The sequence below is a fragment of the Cygnus olor genome, chromosome 13, assembly GCF_009769625.2.
Source record: "Cygnus olor isolate bCygOlo1 chromosome 13, bCygOlo1.pri.v2, whole genome shotgun sequence".
In the NCBI taxonomy this organism is placed as follows: Eukaryota; Metazoa; Chordata; class Aves; order Anseriformes; family Anatidae; genus Cygnus; species Cygnus olor.
Window position 1 is genome coordinate 11,999,380 of NC_049181.1, and position 9,259 is coordinate 12,008,638.

The window sequence follows — 9,259 nt, forward strand, 5'->3', positions numbered from 1 at the left end:
GCATGAGATAACCTTAATAAGAAAATATAGGCCATATGGAAAAACATGATAGCTCCCCTCCTAGTGTTTTTCTCTTCTATTTTAAACCAAAGAGGATACTGCTCTGTGGTTCTGATTCTGCAAACACTGGGTTTATCCTTTATTTAATTCATGGAAGTAATCTTATCAGATTCTGTGGAACTACTTATGTGTGTAGTACTAAGACCATGCCTAACTGCTTATTTTGTCCTCTTTGCCTGCTATTAAATTATAGTCATGATAACACTGTTACAGCACTGCTTAATGCTTTTTTGTGTGTCCCCCCCACCCCCATTTGCATTTAAATATACTACGTTCTTGTTTGCGAACCTGAACAAGGTTACTCTCTAGTTACTGCAACCTTTACTGTACAAGTATGTATTTTGGGTCACTGATAAGTGACTGAGATTGCTGGTTACAACACCGAGTATTTAGCTTTACTAAAGAAATTAATGTTGCTGGGCTGTGCAGACTGGCTTTCACTTAGTGCTATGCTACTGCTGCTCCCCTGCTTCAGGACCTGATGTGCCAGATGTAGCTGGTGAGCTATGAGACCTATTTTCATGTTGCTTCAGGAGGAGGCATTGTGTGCTGAAAGAGCCTTAGAGAGGAAAACAGATTTTCTGGGGCATTGATCACTTTTGCAGTACAGGTTGTATCCAATATGTTCTGTTACTTGAGTATCATGAAGGTCCAATATATATGTCACAAGGTTCAAATGCATGCCTTTACACTAGATTTGACTAAGCCTGTGATCCTCATATTTCTGTAGGAGAAAGAGTTCCACTGCAAAATTCTTAAACTATCTTTTTATTTTACTTTTTGTATGACAATGTTTTTCACAGGAAAAGGAATGAAAGTATTCTCTAAGTTATAAGGACAGAGTGTACTGTTTTCTGTTAAGCATCTTCTACTAAACAGTCTTTTGTGGTATTTCTGCACAAAGGTTCCTGGAAAAGCAAAAAAGAAATACAGTATTTGTTCAGAAAGGCGGATGGCTCTGCTCCTTGCTATCAGCCATTTTATTATACGTGGACCTCCACATACTCCACACTTAGGAAATTAAAAGGTCACAGGAAAAGGGCAAACCATGTCCTACTTCAGACTAGCTTTGGGACTCATCCACTGTAACCAGTAAAACTAAAAATATTTAATATTTAATATATTTAAATATATTTAATAAAAATATTTAATATATTTAAAATATTTAATGACAAAACAGAAAACAGCCAACCAACCAAAGTAATAATAATAAAAATAAAAGACTTAAGGAGGCATCAAGCTTTGGGAGTTTACCAGCAGTGAGGAATAGTCTGGCCCTTTTCCTAAATTAATGTTACTAACAATCTCAATGGTATTTGATGACTTGTTTATATTTCCCACAGTAAACCTGCTCATGGAATATGAGGGTGTGGATAGGTACTAAAGATAAATGTAACTGCAAATGTTTGAATTCCAGCATGCAGTCTGGAACTGGTTCTTCTCACGTGTGCCTGTACATATATGCATTCTCCCAGAATGTCAAGTGATAGTTCACTGTTTGAAGTCTCAAAGTCCTTCAGATTAGAAGTGCCTTTTAGATGGATATGCTTTTTCATCATCATCTTTGCTAAAATGCAGTATTGTGATTTGTCATATTTGGTTATGCTACATTAGCGTGTGTCACGAAAGCAGGCACTTGGAGTGATAGAGCTGATGAATGATGAACGTCCCTGCTACCCTTGAAATGGCATTAGTACCTGTATTTATGGTGGTTAATTAGCAAGGTTAAGTACCTCCATGACAGTGGTTCTCTAGAGGTTTTTTCTTTGAATTTCTTGCTGTGTTTCTGTCCTGTAATTATTAGTTCCGAATTTAAAAGATACTCCCCATTCTGTCTTCATATACTGTATTGGTCTTTGTCTTATTCAAGTGTATCTTATAATAGTGCATAAAGCAGTGTAACAGAAAGCATGGATATATATATATATATATATATATATACACACACAGAAGTGATTGTGTTGAAAAAATAATATTTATTAACTTGAGCCACATCTGTTTGACTGTTGTTATCCCTTCCCCATTCCAAAACAAAACATCTGGAGGAAAAATATACGTTTCTGTCAGTTGAAAGGTTCAGATGCTAAAACATGCATTAAGATGTTAGTATTCAGTGACTTTGTCATCTCTGTACCACAAAATATATCTATTTTTTCTCTTGCATTCACCCAGAACCAGGGTGTTTTAAGGGACTTCACGCGCTTGCCTGTTTATGTTGTTAGAAATAAAGTGTTTCCAGGAAGTTATTTGTCATTCTGCATTGTCCCTATGAAAGGAGGGACAAGCAATTTCTATCTTCTGCTTTGATTTGTTTAATCTTGTTACATCATTATGAATGGACACTGTATAATATGTTCTAAAACCATTAGCTGGTGGTGTTTCTTTTTTGAAATTCTGGCATATATGTTTAAGATGCAGTGCATGGTTTAAATAGTGGGACATATTTTGAAACAACAACCTTAATTACATGTGTATTTTGATTGGAATGCATTGTTTGCTTTCATTTTATTGGGTTAAAGGGCAGCATAGTTATCCCTTTCTCTGCTTAGTAGAAGTAGTAACAATACATATAGTTTCTAACTCTTCTGAATCTATAGACAGGGCAAAAGCTAGTGAAAGTATCTTTGCATTTTCCTTTATCTTTGAACTATCTAATGATTTTGTCTGCAAATATGAAGTTGAGTTTACTGCTAATTCCGTTCTTGAAGAGCTGTATTTCCAAAAGCAGCAGATGCTGATGGTCTCTGTTGATGCACTTCTGCAGTTCTAGTTCAGATTTAGAGCTTGTTGATTCTACGTTCACCACTTATCCCGAGGCACCCATCAGAGATTATTTCCCTTGAGACAGCTGACTCTCCCATTTCATCTATTGACTTCATTAAGGTAGACCAAACTTTTACAGATACATATGCTTTTCAAGAAAAAATGTATTACTCGAGACTTCTGCTTACAAAATAGAAAACAAAGGGCTACGAAATATACGTTCAATTGTGAATCACGCTGAACTATTGCTACATATTCTAACAGAATAAGTGTGTTCAACCTATAATAGCTGAGAATGAAGTGCTCATAATGCACTACACAGTTGACTTCTGCTCCACTGCTCCACTTTTTACTCCATCGCTCCAATGTTACCCACGAGTGGATCAGAAACCAGCTGTGGGAGATGGTGACTCAATTGATCCTATTGATGGCAGCCCTCTGTGAGTTTTTATTTCTTTCTAAACATGTCTGATCTGCCACAACTTGCAGCATACAACACGAGTGTATCTGAAATAAGTTCTGTTTTAACTTAATGTCCGTAGCTTAACTTAATCCTGTAGTTCAGCAGAGAAATAAGCTCCAACAGTGAGGGTAAGAAGGGAACTTCCAAGAAAGGTAGAGTAGGACAGACTTAGATACTATATCTGCTATAGATATCTGAAGGTATTTTCATGAAACAGAGTCCATCAAAGAGAGCCTTTGGCTTGGTGGTTCTGAGGCTCTGCTCTCAACACTGCTAATAATCTTGTCTTCTCAGTTCCTCCACCACCCTTTCAAGACTGTGACTAGCCTCAGTTTCTGTTGCTCTTTCTGACCTGTTAACTTCAGTTTCTTTTTTTTCTTTTATTTATTCAATTATATTAATAATTATTTTTGTAGCCTAACACCTTGCATGTTACATTTCAAAGTAGAAGCCTCAGGTGACTTTTTTTTTTTTTTTTTATGGTCAAGAAATAACACTTTGGAAGCAAAGGTTAACAATGTAGGAATAAATCCTTCCAGTATGGCACATATAGTATCATCACAATTTCAGCCCTAACTGACTTTCAATCTAACTTATATTGACATCAGAGAATTATAGAGAGCAAGGACAGTACATTGCCTTGTAAATGTTAGTCTCACATAAATTCACCTTTGCTGCAAGTATTTATACAATAACACCCAGAGTAAGCAAATGATATTGCTTGGAGGATTATAAGATGCTAGAAAGATATATTTGGTAATGTGTGCAGTGTGAAAAAAAAAAAAAAAAAGTTTATTGGATTTTTTTCCTTTTTGTTTTCTCTGTTTTCTGGTTGACAAATTATGAGAAGAATTTTCTTTTTTTATGTCAAATTTCCCTTTGGGTGCTTTTCAGTGGCTGTTTTCAATATGGTATCAAGATTAAACTAAAACCAAAATATGGAGGTTGATCACACAAGTAGATAAAAGAAATCATCTGGCCTGGGAAAGTATTTGATTTGGATATAGAGAAGGATGCAGTCTTTTCTGGGGTGTCAGCTCAGAATCTTGTGATTCTTAATTAACTTCAGCATTCAGGGAAAGTTAATTTTATTTAACTTAAATATTTTAATTAATTCTAAAGCCTTTTTTTATTTTTTTCCCTATCCTTGCCATTAAGTTTAAATGATACAAACTTAGTAAAAGCTTCTTGAGGGACTGAAGCTATTTCAGGGTTCACAGGGTTCCCTTGCTCCAGTATTTGCTATCTGAATACTGATGAGCAATGGACAGCATTTTATTTTCTCCTGGAACTCTAATTGCAGGCTAGAGGATGATAATCTTCATGCCAGGACCTTCATATATATGGAGGGGGGAAAAAAATCACTGTGTTGTCCTGAGCCATGGTCAGGCCCCCTGGCTTTCCATGATTCAGTGTTTATGTGATAATTTATCTGAAGCGAACTGACTGACTTCCTGAAGAATGTGCAGTAGGGGGGAGAAATTAACATATATTGTCACTTTATACAGCAGTAAGCCTGAATTTCAGATAGATGATAGTGAATTCATTCTGTTTTTTATTGGTATTCATTCCAGAGAGCAATGTCATTTTTTTGTAAATGATGTAATCCAACATACCATGTGTGGGCTCCATTCAGTAAAAGAGCTATCTAGGAGCATGATTATATCATCGGGAAGGGAGTAAATGCTTAGCATAAAGATTTTGCCAGAGCAGCATATAGGTCTGGTCATCTGAATCTTGCACTGATGAGTCATGTTATGCAGTCCAGGTATTTTTACAGGTAAGTCACTGTCTGCTCAAAGGCGTTGATTTTTTTTTTTCTGTTTAATATGGGAAACAGCAACAGTAAAAGATGATGTTTAGAAGCAATGTTGTCTTTCCCACTGAAACTCATTTGTCTGTCCTTTATTTCTTTCCTCAGCAACAGATTTTTATTTTCTTAATTTGTCTCATTTTGTTATTTGTATCCCAAAGGTGCGGGGATGCAATGAAAACATGATTTATTGCTGAAGATAAACAAATGTTTTAGGCCATCAAAGGAAAAACGTAGGGATAACAAGGTTGAGGTACCATTGGCATTATTCATGCTAGGGCAGTTGCTCAAACAAGATGGGGTCATTTGTGCAATTTATTTAAAAACACAAAGTGAGAGACAATATTCTTTTTGAAGAGCTTTTGGTCTAATGGAAATAAGAATGGTTGAGAAAGTGGGATAGTCCCATTTTACAGATAAGGAACTATGAACAAAGAAATCAGTGCTTGATTCAGTGTCTGTGAGCATCCGTCATTTTCAGAGTAGCTCCATCTCAATTCACCAGTGTATTCAGCATGATTTGTACCAGCTGAGAACTCAGCCCAAGGAGTTCTCCTTGTATCAGTTTGTCTAGTCCTTGAAGAATAACATCTTCCTTAGCTGCTTTTTGCTATGCAAATGGAATAGTGTAGATTTTAAACATAGAAGTGGGTTTTTATCGGTCTGCCATATGTTTTCCATAGATAACTATGTGGTCTAATTGGTTTGAATCAAACTACTGACACCAATATGCAAATCTAGTTGAATGGAGTGTATTTATACTGCAGTTTCCTTCTGCACCATTGATTGAAATATGAGTACTTAAAATAGATCTGTATGGAATATTTAAGTAGCTTGCAATTACACACATTCTGTCTTGTCTACCCCAAGTACTATGATGCTAATGAGGAAAAACCACTGGACAATTGCTCTTTCTTAATCTATCACAATATATTTTAGAGGATCATAGTGCTTGCAAGATCTTAAAATTTAGTTACTGCAAAAGCAGCATATTTTAAATAGCTGTTTATATATCACAGTTATGTATGCGAACATATGTTTATGTGAGGTTAATGTTACATTATGCTAACTATGAAGAGATTTTATGGGAGCATAGGCCTTTCTGACACTTTTTTAAAGTATTAATTTCATATATATTTTTTTATAGTTCATGGCTGTGGTCTTGTAATTAATGTCGCTGTCTGGTTTCTTGTCTGTACTCTCTGCCCCTTTCGTTCCTCTCAATGTCCTTTCACAATCTGTTCAGGCTAGATATCAGGTGGGCCATGCCATCGCGTCAATTATTTCCATTGGAAGGACTGCCAGCATGATCTTTTACTGTTCATTTTTCATTACCATGAAACATCTCATTTCAGTACAAAAGTCAAAAACTGTTTATGCTTGCATCTCTGGATTGCTACAAAAATGTGTAAGCTCGGTATGTAATAAGTGACTGCAGAATTTCTAGCCTTCCTGAAATGTGCCTGAACTTAAAATAATTGTTTGTAGGGAAGCAAAAATGTTATGCATATGCTAAGCAAAATTTGAAATACATGAACTCTATTTTTAGAAATTTCACTGGCAGGTTTGTATGATCTAATAGAATAACAGCTGCACACTGATTTCCGACTGTTCTTTATTCAAGCAATAATAATTATAAACAAGCAAAAGGGTTTCTTGTAAACAAGCAAATATAGATTGTACTTATCACCTTTAGTATCCCACATCCTATCACTTATGCTCTGATAGTAATCCAGTATCATTATATTGAATATATTTCAATTAGCATTTCAAGAACCATATCTTTATTTCTTGACTTGGCTGTTTTTGTTACCTGAAGACACCCATAATTCTAGGAGTCGTATTGTTACAAAAAAATTACCTTTCATGTCTCCACCAAATTACAAGCGACAACACACAAAATAGTGACTATGCTTGTGACTATCACAAACTCCTTAAAAGCTACTGGTATTAAGTACGAGTTTTGAAGAGCAAACTCTTGGATAAGAATCTTAGCTATTTGTTTTTGTTTTGGTTTTGTTTTCAAAAATGATAAAGAAACTTGCATAATGGAAAAGACTAAAATACAGTTCTTAAGGACTGGGTAATCAAACGGTGGTTAAAACCAGCCAAGTGAATGGCCAATTAGAAGCCTACTTAAATGTGCTTTAGAAAAGTGTCCTTAGTTAAGAGCTTGCTTAAGTACTCCTTTGCATAGGTACTAGAGACGGTAGGATAGGAGGTCTTCCTAAAACGCACAAAATAGTGTGATACCAAGTTATGTCTCTTATTGAAGGTTTACAGTGTTGGTTAGGTTCAGCTCCTCAGGGGAAAGGAAGAAGAAAAAGAAAAAAAAAACAACTTCTGGCCCCAGGGAGGTCACTGAAAATGCAACCAGTCATTTTCAAGGGGACAAAAATTTTTTCCCTGCTGCCTCCATTCACCTTTCTTCATGTTCCTGTTATTCATACTGACTTAACGGTGAGGGGTAGCTTACATGAGCAGAGGCACCAAAGCTGCTGGCACTGTTAGTTTGAGCAAGCCCTCAACAGTGTAGGTATTCTGGAGGGCAGAAGTTTCTCTCTGACAGGAATTGCAAATGTAGTCTTCCAGCTGGCTTTCACCATCAGCCCTGGGCTCTATTCCAGGAGCAGTGTTGCTCTCTCAGTGGGAGTACTCAGTGACCCTCATTCAGCAAGATCCTTCCACATGCACTTAACATTTAGTCTGCAACTCATCCTGTTCAACTGGATTAGTCCTGTGCTTCCAGTTGAGAACCTATGTAAGTACTCTGATGGAAAAAGAAAATTAGATTTCAAATTCCCTGCAACTACACTAGAAGTAATTTTAGAAGTGGTGAAAAGGAACAATGAATGGTAAATATTGTATTAGAAACCATTGTGCTTCAGATAAGGCAAAGCTACTTACTACATCCATTACCAAGTTTGGAACTATTTGCTTATGCAGCTGTCTCTCTGTGGGTGGATCCATTGGGTTACAGGGTCAGTTAATTAGGGACAACATCTACAGTTAATGTTCTGAGAAAGCTGTGTGGAACTCGTTAAGGAGAAATGAAGATGATTCTGCAGGAAATAGCAGAACAGCATATTGAATTTAAGAAAATGTGTAGGCCTAGTACAAAATGCTTTTTGGTTGAAAGAGTTTATAATAAGATTAATGTATACAATTTTGCTTAGGAATTTTCCTTAATGACAATGTGCAGCTGTGGTTTGAGATTTTTTTCAGAAGTACGCACCATTTCCAGGGATATAAATATGTGCTAAATAATTCAAACAGAGAAAAAAATAGCTATAAAGATACACACATACAAAAAATTGTATCAAAAGCAAATTTCTGATGGATTTTTGGCACCCTAGGGTAAAAATGATTAGGACTTAGTCTTGTGAGCATGTATTCACCTGCCTAATTTTGCTCCTCGGAGGCACTGTATTGAAGCTGCATGTATTGTCTTAAAATAGAGCTTGCTTTGATGACAACATCCTGGCTTTAAATGGATGAGAGCTCTATCAACTACTTACAGCACCAGATGAAAAGGACAGCAGTATTATGAGACTTGGGATAAAAGATTTATTTCATCTCAAAAGACAAATGTAATTTTAAAAAAAATGTGGAAATTGTGGATAAAAACAAATTGATTTGTGTGATACTGGGTGAAAGGAGAAAATATACTCTTTGCAGGAGCATACGGCTTTATGACTGTACTTTCAGATTCCTAATTGCAGGACACTATAAGCTGCTGATTACCACCCTATTTCTGCAATAAGATCTGTTTACACTGGCAAATGGCTGATGTGGAGGCTTGTAGCTGAATCTCAGCATGGGTATAAGATGAGAGAAACAACCAACCATAAGAAAAATTGTCACCCTCTTTACTTTACGATCTTCTGTTGTCTTTCAGCAATGGAACTTCCACATGCAAGGCACAGTTCTGTGGGAGAACACCCTGAAAGCTCTCTTAAAGTTAGCTTTGCTTTTATGAAGTACCAAATTTCACTTTCAGCTACAATTTTGCATTAATTAGTAGCTTTGTTGAGGAAATGTGCTCCAACTCATGCAATTAGAAGCTGTTTTAATTGAAAAGCACAGCATATTTGCAGATGGATTATGAATCTGAGAACAATTTTGAGATTTAGGATTAATATTTTAAGGTAGGCAGCACA